We start from the raw sequence: 15,875 nt of genomic DNA on the forward strand, positions 1-15,875 counted from the left end.
TTTTGTCAACAAGAAAGTTATTTGTCCCTAGGCAATCGATAACAAGTACCGATAATCATTCTTGCAATTTTACATGAGGGAGAGGCATGAGCTAACATACTTTCTCTACTTGGATCATATGCACTTATGATTGGACCCCTAGCAAGCATCCGCAACTACTAAAGGTCATTACGGTCGTGAAACCCAACCATGGCATTAAGTATCAAGTCCTCTTTACTCCCATACGCCATAACCCACTTATCCGCGTTTGGGCTGCTGTCATCCCCCGCAACACTGACAATAAGTAAACCATGAACATATTGCAACACCCTACAGCGGGGGCCCCTCAGTTTGCGTGAGAACGGAGGGCACCGTAGGACAACACCATAAATAAAATATACAATCATACCAACCAAGATCACGATTAACCCATAGGACAAAATGGATCTACTCAAACATCATCGGATAACCATAGATCATTGGGAAATAATATATGGAGTTGAACACCATGTTTAAGTAGAGATTACAACGGGGAGAAGAGGTGTTACACCGCTGCATAGAGGGGGAGAGAGTTGGTGTTGATGGTAGCAAGATTGTTGGTGTAGATCACAAACATTACCCACTGTATGCTATCACAATTCTATGGCCCCAAGTCAAGGAGGCTTCAACAAGAATTCAAACATACGCAAATAATGAAGTTATAACAGCAATCCATGAAAACAAGAAAGTCTGTAAAGATTCGAACATCCACCATACTTCTGTAACTCTAAAAATTGTGAACAAATTAGGAAAATAAACATTTTGTATAGAAAGACAGTGCAAAAAGTTTCAGAACCGTTTGACGTTACAGCAAAAAATGTAAAATCGCGCACTACAGCCAAAGTTTCTGTTTTGCACCGCACAAACCAACAAGCAATTTAAACATCCTAAAGGAAAATATTGGCACATTATTTTTATAATACAATGGAATTATACAAGGGGATAATTATTTTTGTTGAAAAGTTTCTGCAATTCAAGCTTCACAAAGTTTCCATTGGTATGAACAAAGTTCAAGGCATGCTCCCGCTTCCACGGTGCTCGTCCTTCTCACTTTCGCTTTTCTTTTTGTGAAGTTTTAAGTTCCCCCCCTATATTTTTTGTTTTTAACTATATAAAAGCACTCAACAGAAATAAATGACTCTCTAAAACTTCCGGGTTGTCTCCCTGGCAGCGCTTTCTTTAAACCCATTAAGCTACGCATAAAGTGCTCAAGTAATGAATCCACCCGGATCCCAAGGTATATCAAAGCCAATTTTAATTAACAATGATTTGACATTTAGTAGTGAGCACAAAGCAACATATATCATGCAATGACGAAGTCGAACTTTCTTCCTATGCATCGGCATGTCATACAAGAACAATTCATGCACATCAAGTAAAGGCCAATATATAGCATAAGCAGTTTCTTGCAATTTTACCGTGTTGGAAACATAGAGAGGTGGAGATATAGTTCCCCTCTCATAATAATTGCAAGTAGAAGCAGCAAGAATATGCATATTATATTCATCAAAATCATCATGTGCAACGGTAAAAGGCAACCCATCAATATAATCCTTAACAAGAGCAAACTTCTCCGATATAGTGTAGTTGGGAGAATTTAAAAAGATAATAGGACTATCATGTGTGGGTGCAATAGCAACAATTTCATTCTTAATATAAGGAACTATAGCAAGTTCATCTCCATAAGCATAATACATATTGGCATCTTGGCCACAAGCATAGCAAGCATCAAGTTCATCAAAAATGGACATTTCAAAAGAATTAATGGGATCATAGTAATTATCATAACATTCATCCTTCGGTAAGCACGAAGGGACATTAAACAATGTATGAGTTGGAGGGTTACTCTCATTAGAAGGTGGGCACGGGTGATCAATCCGCTCTTCCTCCTTTTGTTCTTCGCTCTCCTACTCATCTTTTTCATCCAATGAGCTCATAGTTTCATCAATTCCTTCTTCCATAGACTCCTGCAAAATATTAATCTCTTCTTTGGACAACGGAGACTTTCTCAATAAATTCATCAATATCAGAATTATATATATAATTATCATAGCAATATTTAAGGATGGCAAAATTTTCAGGTCTATAAACATCATCATCAAAAGCTTCATACTTTTCAAACAAAGATTCAATTTCATAAGCACCCTTAAAGGCAACAAATTCTTCTATTCGTTCCACATCATAATAATCATATATACCATTAGCATAAGAAGCTAAGGTTTCATTATCATTAAATTCACATGAAAAGGCAAGGTGTGGAGCATTCATCCTCGAGCAACAAGTAAAATCATATCTCAAGCATAAATCCCGAGCATACCAATGCAACATATAAATTTGATCCCATAACAATTCCCCTTTATGAGTCAAGCGATAATCCCTAAAGTATTCACATTGATCCAATGTTACTCCCATTATCATGTTGAATGGGGTTTTCTCAGGATTATCAAAGTAGTGCATAATATCTTTTACATAACGAGCATCGAGGGTTTTAGGAGGTTCCCCATCTCCATGACTAGCAAGTACCACTAATTTTTTTGGTGTTTCGTGTTCCATATCCATAACTAAAGATAGAGAACAACTTAGAATAGAAAATAAGAACTACTTAGTGATAAAGCAAACAAGCACACACGAGAATATTCACCCCATGCTATTGCTCCCCGACAACGGTGCCAGAAAAAGGTCTTGATAACCCACAAGTATAGGGGATCAATTGTAGCCTCTTTTGATAAGTAAGAGTGTCGAACCCAACGAGGAGCTAAAGGTAGAACAAATATTCCCTCAAGTTCTATCGACCACCGATACAACTCTACGCACACTTGACTTTCACTTTACCTAGAACAAGTATGAAACTAGAAGTACTTTGTAGGTGTGATAGGATAGGTTTGCAAGATAATAAAGAGCACGCAAATAAAATCTAGGGGCTTTTTAGATAAAGACACAACTAAGTTAGTTTTAGTATAGAGCTTTTGTCAACAAGAAAGTTATTTGTCCCTAGGCAATCGATAACAAGTACCGGTAATCATTCTTGCAATTTTACATGAGGGAGAGGCATGAGCTAACATACTTTCTCTACTTGGATCATATGCACTTATGATTGGACCCCTAGCAAGCATCCGCAACTACTAAAGATCATTAAGGTCATGAAACCCAACCATAACATTAAGTATCAAGTCCTCATTACTCCCATACGCCATAACCCACTTAGCCGCGTTTGGGCTGCTGTCATCCCCCGCAACACTGACAATAAGTAAACCATGAACATATTGCAACACCCTACAACGGGGGCCCCTCACATTTGCGCGAGAACATAGGGCACCGTAGGACAACACCATAAATAAAATATACAATCATACCAACCAAGATCATGATTAACCCATAGGACAAAACGGATCTACTCAAACATCATAGGATAACCATAGATCATTGGGAAATAATATATGGAGTTGAGCACCATGTTTAAGTAGGGATTACAGCGGGGAGAAGAGGTGTTACACCTCTGCATAGAGGGGGAGAGAGTTGGTGTTGACGGTAGCAAGATTGTTGGTGTAGATCCCCGTCACAATCCTAGCCCCGGCGGCACTCCGGCGCCACCGGGAGAGAGGGGGAGAGAGCCCCCCTCCTTCTTCTTCTTCCTTGGCCTCCCCCTAGATGGGTGGAGAGTTCGCCCTCTGGTCCATGGCCTCCATGGCCGTGGAGGGGTGGGAGCCCCTCCGAGATTGGATCTCCCTCTCTATTCTCTTCTGTTTCGCGTTCCTTAGATCTGGCCGAAAACCGTTTCTTATATTCCCGGAGATCCGTAACGCCGATTGCGCTGAGATTTTAACACGATTTTTTTCCGGATATAAGCTTACTTGCACCCGAAGTAGAGCTCCAACCGACGTACGAGGTGGGCACAACCCACCACCACGCGCCTGGCTCAGGGTTCGGATCCCGGTGGGTTGTGCCCACCACGGGCCTCCGTTTGCGGTGATTCCAACTCCCAAAAATCACATATATTCCAAAATAATTCTCCATGGAATTTTATTGCATTTGGACTTCATTTGATATGGATTTTCTATGATACAAAAACATGCAAAAAATAGGAACTAGCACTGGATCAATAGGTTAGTCCAATAAATCATATAAATTGTTGCCAAAAACATGTGAAAGTGGTATAATATTGGCATGAAAAAATCAAAAATTATAGATACGACGAAGACGTATCACACCGCAACATTCACTGGAATTGTGTTTCGTCGACTCCCCTCGGGTTTCTGGAATATTTGGGAATTTGTTGATGGAAATATGCCCTAGAGGCAATAATCAAGTTGTTACTATTATATTTCCTTATTCATGATAAAGGTTTATTATTCATTCTAGAATTGTATTGATCGGAAACTTAAATACATGTGTTGATACATAAACAAATATCGTGTCCCTAGTGAGCCTCTATTAGACTAGATCGGTAATCAACGATGGTTAAGGTTTCATAACCATGGACATGTGTTGTCACTTGATGACGGGATCACATCATTAGGATAATGATGTGATGGACAAGACCCATCTGTTAGCTTAGCATATGATCATTCAGTTTATTGCTACCGCTTTCTTAATGTCAGATACATATTCCTTCGACTATGAGATCATGCAACTCCCGGATAACGGAGGAATACCTTGTGTGCTATCAAATGTCACAACATAACTGGGTAATCATAAATATGCTCTACAGGTATCTCCGAAGGTGTCTGTTGAGTTGGCATGGATTGAGATTGGGATTTGTCACTCCGTGTATCGGAGAGGTATCTCTAGGCCCTCTCGGTAATACACATCACAAGAAGCTTGCAAGCAAAGTGAATAAGGAGTTATTTACGAGATGATGTATTACAGAACGAGTAAAGAGACTTGCTGTTGGGAAACGTTGCATGGAAAACAAAATAAAAAAATTCTACGCACACACAAGATCTATCCACGGAGATGCATAGCGACGAGAGGGGAGAGTTTACCCTCGTAGAATGTAAGCGGAAGCATTTCTTCACGCGGTTGATGTATTCGAACTTCTCGCGATTCAACCGATCGAGTACCGAACGTACGGCACCTCCGCGTTTAGCACACGTTCATCTCGGTGACGTCCTCGCCTTCTTGATCCAGCAAGATGGCGAAGTAGTGGATGAGTTCCGGCAGCACGACGGCATTGTGACGGTGGTGGTGATACTAACTCCGCAGGGCTTCGCCTAAGCACTACGAAAATATGACCGAGCGACGAAACTGTGGAGGGGGCGCCGCACATGGCTAAGAGATTGTCGTGGTTATGTGTGGCGCCCCCTCCCACATATATATAGGTGGGGGGATGATGGAGCAGCCAAGGAGGCGCCCCAAGTAGGCCGAATCCTACTTGGGGTCTCTCCCAAGCACCGCCCCTTTCATTTTTAGGTGAGCGGGTAAAGGCAGGTGAGGGCGGGAGCCCGGCCCCCCTTTCCTTCCTCCCATGAGAAGGGGAAGGCAAGAGGGGCTAGCCCTCCCCCTTTTCCTTCCCTAGGGACGACGGCCAGGGAGAGGGGCGCGCCAGCCCCCTTGTGGGCTGGTCTGTCCCCCCTTGGTCTATTAGGCCCATACACGTACCGGGGGTGTCCGGGAGTTGCATAATCTCATAGTCGAAGGAATATGTATTTGACATTAAGAAAGCAATAGCAATAAACTGAACGATCAATATGCTAAGCTAACGGATGGGTCTTGTCCATCACATCATTCTCCCAATGATGTGATCCCGTTATCAAATGAAAACACATGTCTATGGTTAGGAAACCTTAACCATCTTTGATCAACGAGCTAGTCTAGTAGAGGCTTACTAGGGACATGGTATTTGTTTATGTATTCACACATGTATTCAAGTTTCCAATCAATACAATTCTAGCATGAATAATAAACCTTTGTCACGAATAAGGAAATATTAACAACTTTATTATTGCCTCTAGGGAATATTTACTTCGGTCTCCCACTTGCACTAGAGTTAGTAATCTAGATTACATTGTAATGAATCTAACACGCATGGAGTCTTGGTGCTGATCATGTTTTGCTCGCGGAAGAGGCTTAGTCAACGGGTCAGCCACATTCAGATCCGTATGTATTCAAATCTCTATGTCTCCATCCTTGGCCTTTTCACGAATGGAGTTGAAGCGTCTCTTGATGTGTTTGGTTCTCTTGCGAAACACGGATTCCTTCGCCAAGGAAATTGATCCAGTGTTGTCACAAAAGATTTTCATTGGACCCTATGCACTGGGTATTACACCCAGATCGGATATGAACTCCTTCATGCAGAATCCTTCATGTGCTGCTTTCGAAGCAGCTATGTACTCCGCTTCACACGTAGATCCCGCCACGACGCTCTGCTTGGAACTGCACCAACTGATAGCTCCACCATTCGATATAAATACATATCCGGTTTGTGACTTAGAGTCAACCGGATCAGTGTCGAAGCTAGTATCGACGTAACCATTTACGACGAGCTCTTTGTCACGTCCATAAATGAGAAACATATCCTTAGTCCTCTGCAGGTACTTCAGGATGTTCTTGACCGCTGTCCAGTGATCCACTCCTGGAATACTTTGGTACCTCTCCGCCAAACTTATGGCAAGGCACACAACAGGTCTGGTACACAACATAGCATACATGATAGATCCTATGGACGAGGCATAGGGAATGACTTTCATTTTCTCTCTATCTTCCGCAGTGGTCGGACTTTGAGTCTGACTCAATTTCACACCTTGTAACACAGCCAAGAACCCTTTCTTTGACTGATCCATTTTGAACTTCTTCAAAACTTTATCAAGGTATGTGCTTTGTGAAAGTCCTATTAAGCGTCTCGATCTATCCCTATAGATCTTGATGCTCAATATATAAGCAACTTCACCGAGGTCTTCCATTGAAAAATTCTTATTCAAGTATCCATTTATGCTATCCAAAAATTCTATATCATTTCCGATCAACAATATTTCATCCACATATAATATCAGAAATGCTACAGAACTCCCACTCACTTTCTTGTAAATACAGGCTTCACCATAAGTCTGTATAAAACCATATGCTTTTGTCACCTTATCAAAGCGCATATTCCAACTCCGAGATGCTTGCACCAGTCCATAGATGGATCGCTGGAGTTTGCACACTTTGTTAGCACGTGTAGGATCGACAAAACCTTCTGGTTGCATCATATACAACTCTTTTTTAAGAAATCCATCAAGGAATCAATTTTGACGTCCATTTGCCAGATTTCATAATTATAAAATGCAGCAACTGCTAACATGATTCGGACCGACAAGCGTCGCTACGAGTGAGAAGGTCTCATCATAGTCAACCCCTTGAACTTGTCGAAAACCCGTTGCGACAAGTCAAGCTTTGTAGATGGTGACATTACCATCAACGTCTATCTTCTTCTTGAAGATCCATTTATTCTCAATGGCTTGCCAATCATCGGGCAAGTCCACCAAAGTCCACACTTTGTTCTTATCCATGGATCCTATCTCAGATTTCATGGCCTCAAGCCATTTATCGGAATCTGGGCTCATCATAGCTTCTTCATAGTTCGTAGGTTCGCCATGGTCTAATAACATGACTTCCAGAACAGGATTACCGTACCACTCTGGTGGGGAACGTGCTTTGTTCGACCTACGAGGTCCAGTAGTAACTTGATCTTTAGTTTCATGGTCATCATCATTAGCTTCCTCTCTAGTTGGTGTACGCATCACGGGAACGGATTTCTCTGATGTGCTACTTTCCAAATTGAGAGAAGGTATAATTACCTCATCAAGTTCTACTTTCCTCCCACTCACTTCTTTCGAGAGGAACTCCTTCTCTAGAAAGGTTCCATTCTTGGCAACAAAGATCTTGCCTTCTGATCTGTGGTAGAAGGTGTACCCAATTGTTTCCTTAGGGTATCCTATAAAGACGCACTTCTCCGATTTGGGTTCGAGCTTATCAGGCTGAAGCCTTTTAACATAAGTGTTGCAACCCCAAACTTTAAGAAACGATAGCTTAGGTTTCTTGCCAAACCATAGTTCATATGGTGTCGTCTCAACAGATTTAGGCGGTGCCTGATTTAACGTGAATGCGGCTGTGTCTAATGCATAACCCCAAAATGATACTGATAAATTGGTAAGAGACATCATAGAAGGCACCATATCTAATAAAGTATGGTTACGACGTTTGGACACACCATTACGCTGTGGTGTTCCAGGTGGCGTGAGTTGTGAAGCAATTCCACATTGTTTTAAATGAAGGCCAAACTCGTAACTCAAATATTCGCCTCCGCGATCAGATCGTAGAAACTTTATTTTCTTGTTACGATGATTCTCCACTTCACTCTGAAATTCTTTGAACTTTTCAAATGTTTCAGACTTGTGTTTGATCAAGTAGATATACCCATACCTACTCAAATCATCTGTGAAGGTCAGAAAATAACGATACCCGCCGCATGCCTCAACACTCATCGGACCGCATACATCGGTTTGTATTATCTCCAATAAGTCATTAGCTCGCTCCATTGTTCCGGAGAACGGAGTTTTAGTCACCTTGCCCATGAGGCATGGTTCGCAAGTATCAAATGATTCATAATCAAGTGATTCCAAAAGTGCATCCGCATGGAGTTTCTTCATGCTCTTTACACCAATATGACCTAAACGTTAGTGCCACAAATATGTTGCACTATCATTATCAACTTTTCATCTTTTGGCATCAATATTATGAATATGTGTATCACTACGTCGAGATTCAACAAGAATAGACCATTCATCAAGGGTGCATGACCATAGAAGATATTACTCATATAAATAGAACAACCATTATTCTCCGATTTAAATGAATAACCTTCTCGCAATAAACAAGATCCAGATATAATGTTCATGCTCAACGTTGGCACCAAATAACAATTATTCAGGTCTAAAACTAATCCCGAAGGTAGATGTACAGGTAGCGTGCCGACGGCGATCACATCGACCTTGGAACCATTCCCGATGCGCATCATCACCTCGTCCTTAGCCAATCTTCGTTTATTCCGTAGCTTCTATTTTGAATTACAAATATGAGAATCCGAACCAGTATCAAATACCCAGGCGCTACTACAAGCATTAGTAAGGTACACATCAATAACATGTATATCAAATATACCTTTGTTCACTTTGCCATCCTTCTTATCCGCCAAGTATTTGGGGCAGTTCCGCTTCTAGTGACCATTCCCTTTGTAGTAGAAGCACTCAGTTTCAGGCTTACTAATGCCATTATTCTTGAAGTTCCCTTTCTTTCCCTTGCCCTTTTTCCTGAAACTAGTGGTCTTGTTAACCATCAAAACTTGATGCTCCTTATTGATTTCTACTTTCGCGGTCTTAAGCATTGCGAAGAGCTCGAGAATCGTTTTTGTCATCCAACTAAAAAGAAAGATGATGAAGAAGTTGAACGCTTTGCTATAAGCCATTGTCATGTCTTCTATAGCCCATCTTATAGCCAATATGTACAATAGTTGATTAGAAGAGTGTACTACTTTTTTATTATATGGCCCACCTTTCACTCTCACAAAGTGCCTAGGAGCACGTGCTAGAGCTGGCTCTTCACCAAGAGGCCGCTTACCTTCTCTCTCCTATTTTCTTTCCTCCAACTAAGCAAGAATATATTAGTTTATTTCTTATAGCCAGCTGACTTAGCTCTATTATACTTGCTCTTACGATAGTGCACTTAATATAGGCGGTGCACGTGCAGCAGTTCATTTGGTGTCAGATTGCCAGAAGTATCTATACATTTTTTTGACTATTTACTGTAGAGCAACAACCCTACAGTCCTTTTATTCCAGAATTTTTTCCCCAGGCCTGTTTAAATCCGCTCCCACCGGGAGTCGAACCCAGGACCTGGGGTGCTACTAAGGTTGCTGCAACCACTAGGCTACAGGCCCGTTTGCAAGTATCTATACTTTAGTACCATCATCATTGTTCGATTTTTGGAAGAGGCGAAGATCCAAGCGCACGGTCACCTACTCATAGTTTAACCCGTCATGTTTGCATGAATTTTTTAACGTAGTACAATTTGAGTGGATTGCTCCAGTGGTCATCACACGTGAGCCAATCGATTTGCACCCTTCCACAATCCATTTTGTTTTGTGTTCCTTCCTCCGTCCAGCACGCTAACAAGTGGGCCCCATGCTCATGTATGCCAATGTGGTAGTCAATTATTTTGCCAGAGGTAGCTATCACACCCTTTCGATGCCACGTCAATGTACCCACTAGAAACAAGTTAGACTTGTTCGGTTCGACCGCCTCCCTAGGTGTTTGGAGAGGAATTGGCGAACACGAGGTGGTTCTATAGGTGGGCAGGCGGCACAAAACAGGAGAAAACACGCGAACCAGCTAGACGAGGGAGGGTAGCTTCTACATTCGCAGGGGATGTGGCATTGACTATTGGGCAGCAACAGGCGGTTATCCGGGTATGCCATAAAGGATACGAAGAGGCATCCTTTATTAGCAAGGACCAACTTCCCTACCGATAGCTCATCTAATAGAACTCCCAAGTTATAACTGTGCTGAGGCCGGAGTAGTCATGAGATAGGTGACCGGATGGGAAAGTTAACTGTGCTGAGGCTGGAGTAGTCATGAGATGGGTGACTGGATGGGAAGTGGACTCGATATTAACTAGATGGATGGGTCACTGCAAAGGTTTATTATAAACCTTTGTAGTGACCCATCCATCTAGTTAATATCAAGGTCTTTGTTTTGTAATTTTTGACATTTTTTTGAATACATGTTAATCGAAGGTCTACCGTGTTACTTTTTAATAATTCTTATTTTTTGAACACATGCTAATTGACTTGAAAGAAGGTCTATCGCGTTACTTTACGACATGTTTCCAAAAAAGGTGATATGACCTCTGTCAATTTATAAGTCATGTCTGTCAAATTAACCTCGAGGTACTTGTTCTCAAATTAACCTCTGGGCCTTGCTGGAGTGCTGCAATGTGTCAAAGTCAATTGCAAGATGAGCCACCAAGCTAGTAGTGGAGTTGCCAACACATGCTCAAAGTGCACGCAACATTGAGTAGAAAGAAGCATGCCTAGGAAATTAATGCATGCTTAGGGAGGCCCTTTGCTCAAAGAGCAAGTACTCTTTCGGTTATACTATAAGACTAGCCACAGTAGGAGTAACTTCAGCAGTAACATCGAGTCCAACTTAGCAAATTTGCTTATGTGGCAATGAGTTAATGAGGAGAGAGGTAGTTTGAGTAACTTAGCTAGTTACTGTAACATCACATGTCCCAGTGCAATATGAGTCTACAACCTAATAAATGAAGATTTCATGTTACCACACTTATGTTACTACCCACTATGCGAAGAGGCTTCCTATATCGGCAAGCACCAGCTTCCCTACCGATTGCTCATCTAATAGAACTCCCAAGTTAACTGTGCTGAGGCTGAAGTAGTCATCAGATGGGTGACCGAATGGGGAGTGAACTCGATGTTAAACTAATGGGATGGGTTACTATAAACCTTTAATTTACTTAAATGTATATAGTGCTTCGTCCTATTAGTTGAACCTCGAGGTCTTTGTTTTGTAATTTTTTTTCATTTTTTGTTTTTTGAACACATGTTAATCGAAGGTCTATCGCGTTACTTTTTGATAATTTTTGTTTTTTGAACACATGTTAATTGGCTTGAAAGAAGGTCTCTTGTGTTACTTCACAACATCTTTCCAAAAAAAGTGATATGACTTTTGTCAACCTATAAGGAATGTCTGTCAAATTAACCTCGAGGTACTTGCTCTCAAATTAACCTCTCGGTCTTGCAGGAGTACTTGTTTTTTGAACACATGTTAATCGAAGGTCTATCACGTTACTTTTTGATAATTTTTGGTTTTTGAACACATGTTAATTGGCTTGAAAGAAGGTCTATCGTGTTACTTCACGACATCTTTCCAAAAAAAGTGATATGACTTCTTTCAACCTATAAGGCATGTCTATCAAATTAACCTCGAGGAACTTGTTCTTTAATTAAGCTCTAGGCCTTGCAAGAGTGATGCAATGTGTTAGCGTCAATTGCAAGATGAGCCGGCAAGCTAGCAGTGAAGTTGCCAACATGCTCAAAGTGCACACAACATTGAGTAGAAAGAAGCATGCCCAGGAAATTAATGTGTGCTTAGGGAGGCCTCTGCCCAAAGAGCAAGTGTATATAAGGTATAGTCGGCAGGCTATAAGGGCGAGGAGCAAGAAGCAATACGGGCTGCTGGATATACTATAACTAGGTGTCCCATGGAGGTAACATTCAAAGTTATTCTCACACTATAGAATGGTATAGGAATGTGGAGAGATTTGGTTGATTTTATATCACTGAATAATATAAAATATTATGAGTGTAGACGCTCCACCGCGAGGTTCCTTGCTCCTTCTCGGTCGTCGAGAATCTATGTTCTTCCACTCTTTTTTTACGTGTGCTTTGTTCATACTTTTGTCAACACACGAGACATCTAGCATCAAGGTGCACGTGTCATGCAAGAAAATGGAGATAACTAGATAAGTAGTGCGTAAGTGAGTCACGCACTTCGATGGCACCTACTACGCAATATTTTTTCTCCTCGATGGAATGTGAATAGTGCATGTACTCAATGACGGAGCACGGGATGGTATCCATGGACAGGTCAGCCCTTTTTAGAGAGTACTAAATAACTTTGATGTGTTCCGTCAACTCACAGAATGACGAGAAGCTTGCCTACTACGCCTTCTGCCTCGCCAATGCATGCGCGGTGGCTCGCAGCACAAGGAGAATTTTTGCTTACAAGCAGTGGACGTGCAACAGTTCATTTGGTGTCAGATTGCCAGAAGTACTACTGTAGTACCATCATTATTGTTCGACTTCTGGATGAGGCGAAGAGCGAAGCGCAAGATCACCTACTAACCTACTACAGTATATTATAGCCAAAGCTGGTCCACCTTTTTAGAGCATGGTTAATTAATATAGGCGGCTGTTGCAGCGGCACATCATTTAGAGCAAGTACTACTCTCTTAGTAGGAACTTAAAACATAGGAATAGGAAAAATAAAGGATTGGAGTGGCATGTCCACTTGAATCCCATAGCATTAACACAGTGTTCCCCTAAAAAAACAGAGTGTTGACACAGGAAAAACAAAGGAAGTGAAAAAAAAGTTGGAGTGGATGCTAGATTGCCAATTAAAAATCCTTCTATCCTATGAATCAAACGACCAATGTATGGAGCACGGTACTGCCTCTCATCGACCTCCTCTACATGAGTTTTCTTCTAGTAGTGGCGGAGCTTAGGCCAAGGACACATTTGATTTTCATGTAGGGCTCGATTAACTCAACTATATCTCCTAGCTAGCAGCGCCCACCTGCAAATGAGCGCCACCGTGAGCTGCGCGACAATGATAGAGGCTCTGGGAGGACCAGAGGCAGGCGGGCGATGAGGTAGCCCGACGACCCCTTGAGCTTGAAAGTCTGAAAGGCACCCGCATGATCTCCTCTCCTCGTAGGGAAGGTCGGGGTCCATTGGGTACATCTCCGACGACATCCGCGGCTTCCGATGACGTCGTTGCCATTTCATTAGTGTAAATAATTAGTCAACTCCTAGTCAACAATCAAAACCACCTAAAATCTAACATGTGAGCACTAAAACAACTCAAGGGGTGATATACCTGGTTTTAGAGATTTGAGGGTAAAAATCGTACCAAAATTGACTTTGGGGGGGTATTTGTCCATCAACCTACATTTGAGGGTGAAAAATATACTTCTTTCAATGGTCCACCGGCCGGTCAGAGTATTATTTTTAGATTTATAACATGTGGGACCGAGTGTGAGCGAACCGACCTCAATCGACGGCAAAATCGCCTGCCGGGCGCACTTTGAGAGAGACGAGGAGCAAGAAGCGATACGGGCTGGTCGTGTCATGCAAGAAAATGGCTGGTCTCATGTTTAAAACTTGCTGTACTATAGTAGAGGTGGAGGTAGATGTAGATGTAGTGTAGACGTAGATGCACATGTAGATGTACATGTTGAGATGTAGAGATAAGTGAGACTAACCAACGGTCACCAACGTAGGCCGAGTACGTGCACGAATCACCCGCAAAAAAGGAGTACGTGCATGAAGAGAAGGATTGCACGCACGGACGCACGTACTCTGTGCCTCATTCCCTAACACACACGCGCGGGTACACGGTGGAGCTCATTTCTGGATGAAGAGGCAGCTCACGTGACAATTTAACGCGTGTAGTAGTTGTTCACTTAGTGGAGGGTCGGGAACCACGCGTGAACGAATCAAAGTTCGACCATGACGCGGTGGCGTGTTTTTTTCTCTTCAATGCTACGTATGCAGTTTTTTCTTGAATGGCATGTGTGAATCGTGCACATACTCAATGACGGAGCTCGTGATGGGATGGTAGCCATGGACATGGTCGACCCTTTTTGGAGACCACTACACTGGTACTTTGATGTAAGTTTTTAAAAAACTACTACTTTGATGTGTCCTGTCAACTCGCGGAACGATGAGAAGCTTGCTTACTACGCCCTCTACATAGCCCACACTTATTGTACTAGCAGTTGGAGTATGGGAGCACCTGATATTTCCCCGTCCGGACCGATCCCAAGTTGGCTTCTCACCTTCCTAGCCCATCCAAAACACCTCCCCCCTCCCGCGCGCGCTTCCCGCCCGGCACCAACGGGGCCCGCCGCTCCACATTGATGGCATGTCAGGGTGACGCGACCTCTCACTGCTTCCGCCGTTGAAGTGGTGCGCTGACCGAGGGCACCACCCGCTGCACGCCCGACATTTCAGACTACTCACAGTGGAGAGTAACTTTAGAGCAAGTACTACAATAAGTAGGCTATAAGGATTTAAATATAGTATTTGTGCTTAGTTGAAGGAGAGAGAAGAGGAGAGAGAAGAGAAGCGGGCTGTAAACTTGTAGCCGGTTGTAGCACGAGCTCCAACATACTTTGTGAGACAAAATGTGGGGCCATGGGCCTGTTTGGATTGTGACTAACTTTGCCACAACTAAGCTTAGGCAAAGTGTGGCTGCCACAAAAAGTGTGGCTAACAAAATGAGCACCACAAGTGGCAAGATTTGGGAAAAGATTAAGCCTATGACATGTGGACCATGTTGCTAGAAAAGTGTGGGAAGCCACAAGTGTGGCAATGAACGAAACACATGCCTAAGATGTTGTGGCACAACTAAGGTTAGGCGTGGCAACCTTAGGCTGTAAACCAAACAGGCCCCATGTATTAATGATATAGTATTATACTAAAGGGACTAACTATTGTACTAGCAGGCTATTAGGTTGGCTCTAAATGATGTGTCAACTTCATATAGCCGGATGTTGGCTATACTATTAACCATGCTCTAAGTATGGTGTGAGTGGGACTAAAGTTTAGTCCCATACTACTAGGTGAGTGTGAGTTGCACCACTTTATAATGTGATCAATTCTAGCATTTGCATGAGCATGATAATAGGAAACCTACACGTGCGATCTTCGGGAATGAGCCTGTCCAAGGACAAAAGCTATGCATGTGGTCTATATTTTTGTTGGTCGAAAAATTTATTAAGTCATTAATTAATAATTAACGGACGCTTAATTACTCAGCTGTTTCCGATTCTTTTGGATAGTGGGGCTATTATTGACTTGGACGTGGGGTTTGGGCCAAAGGCCTACTATTATACTTGCTCTTACTCGCACGACCGACCTGACAGGCTCTACCCTAGCCTCCATTGTATCATATGGTTTCGCACCGTTCCAGATCATAGCGCCGCCACGCAAGTCTTCTCCATCCCTCCTTCCGGCGTGCACCGCGAGAAGGGACGACAGTCCTTCGAACCCCTCCTTTCGTGATCCTGTACGGGAGAGG

The sequence above is a fragment of the Triticum aestivum genome, chromosome 4D, assembly GCF_018294505.1.
Source record: "Triticum aestivum cultivar Chinese Spring chromosome 4D, IWGSC CS RefSeq v2.1, whole genome shotgun sequence".
Classification (NCBI taxonomy): Eukaryota; Viridiplantae; Streptophyta; class Magnoliopsida; order Poales; family Poaceae; genus Triticum; species Triticum aestivum.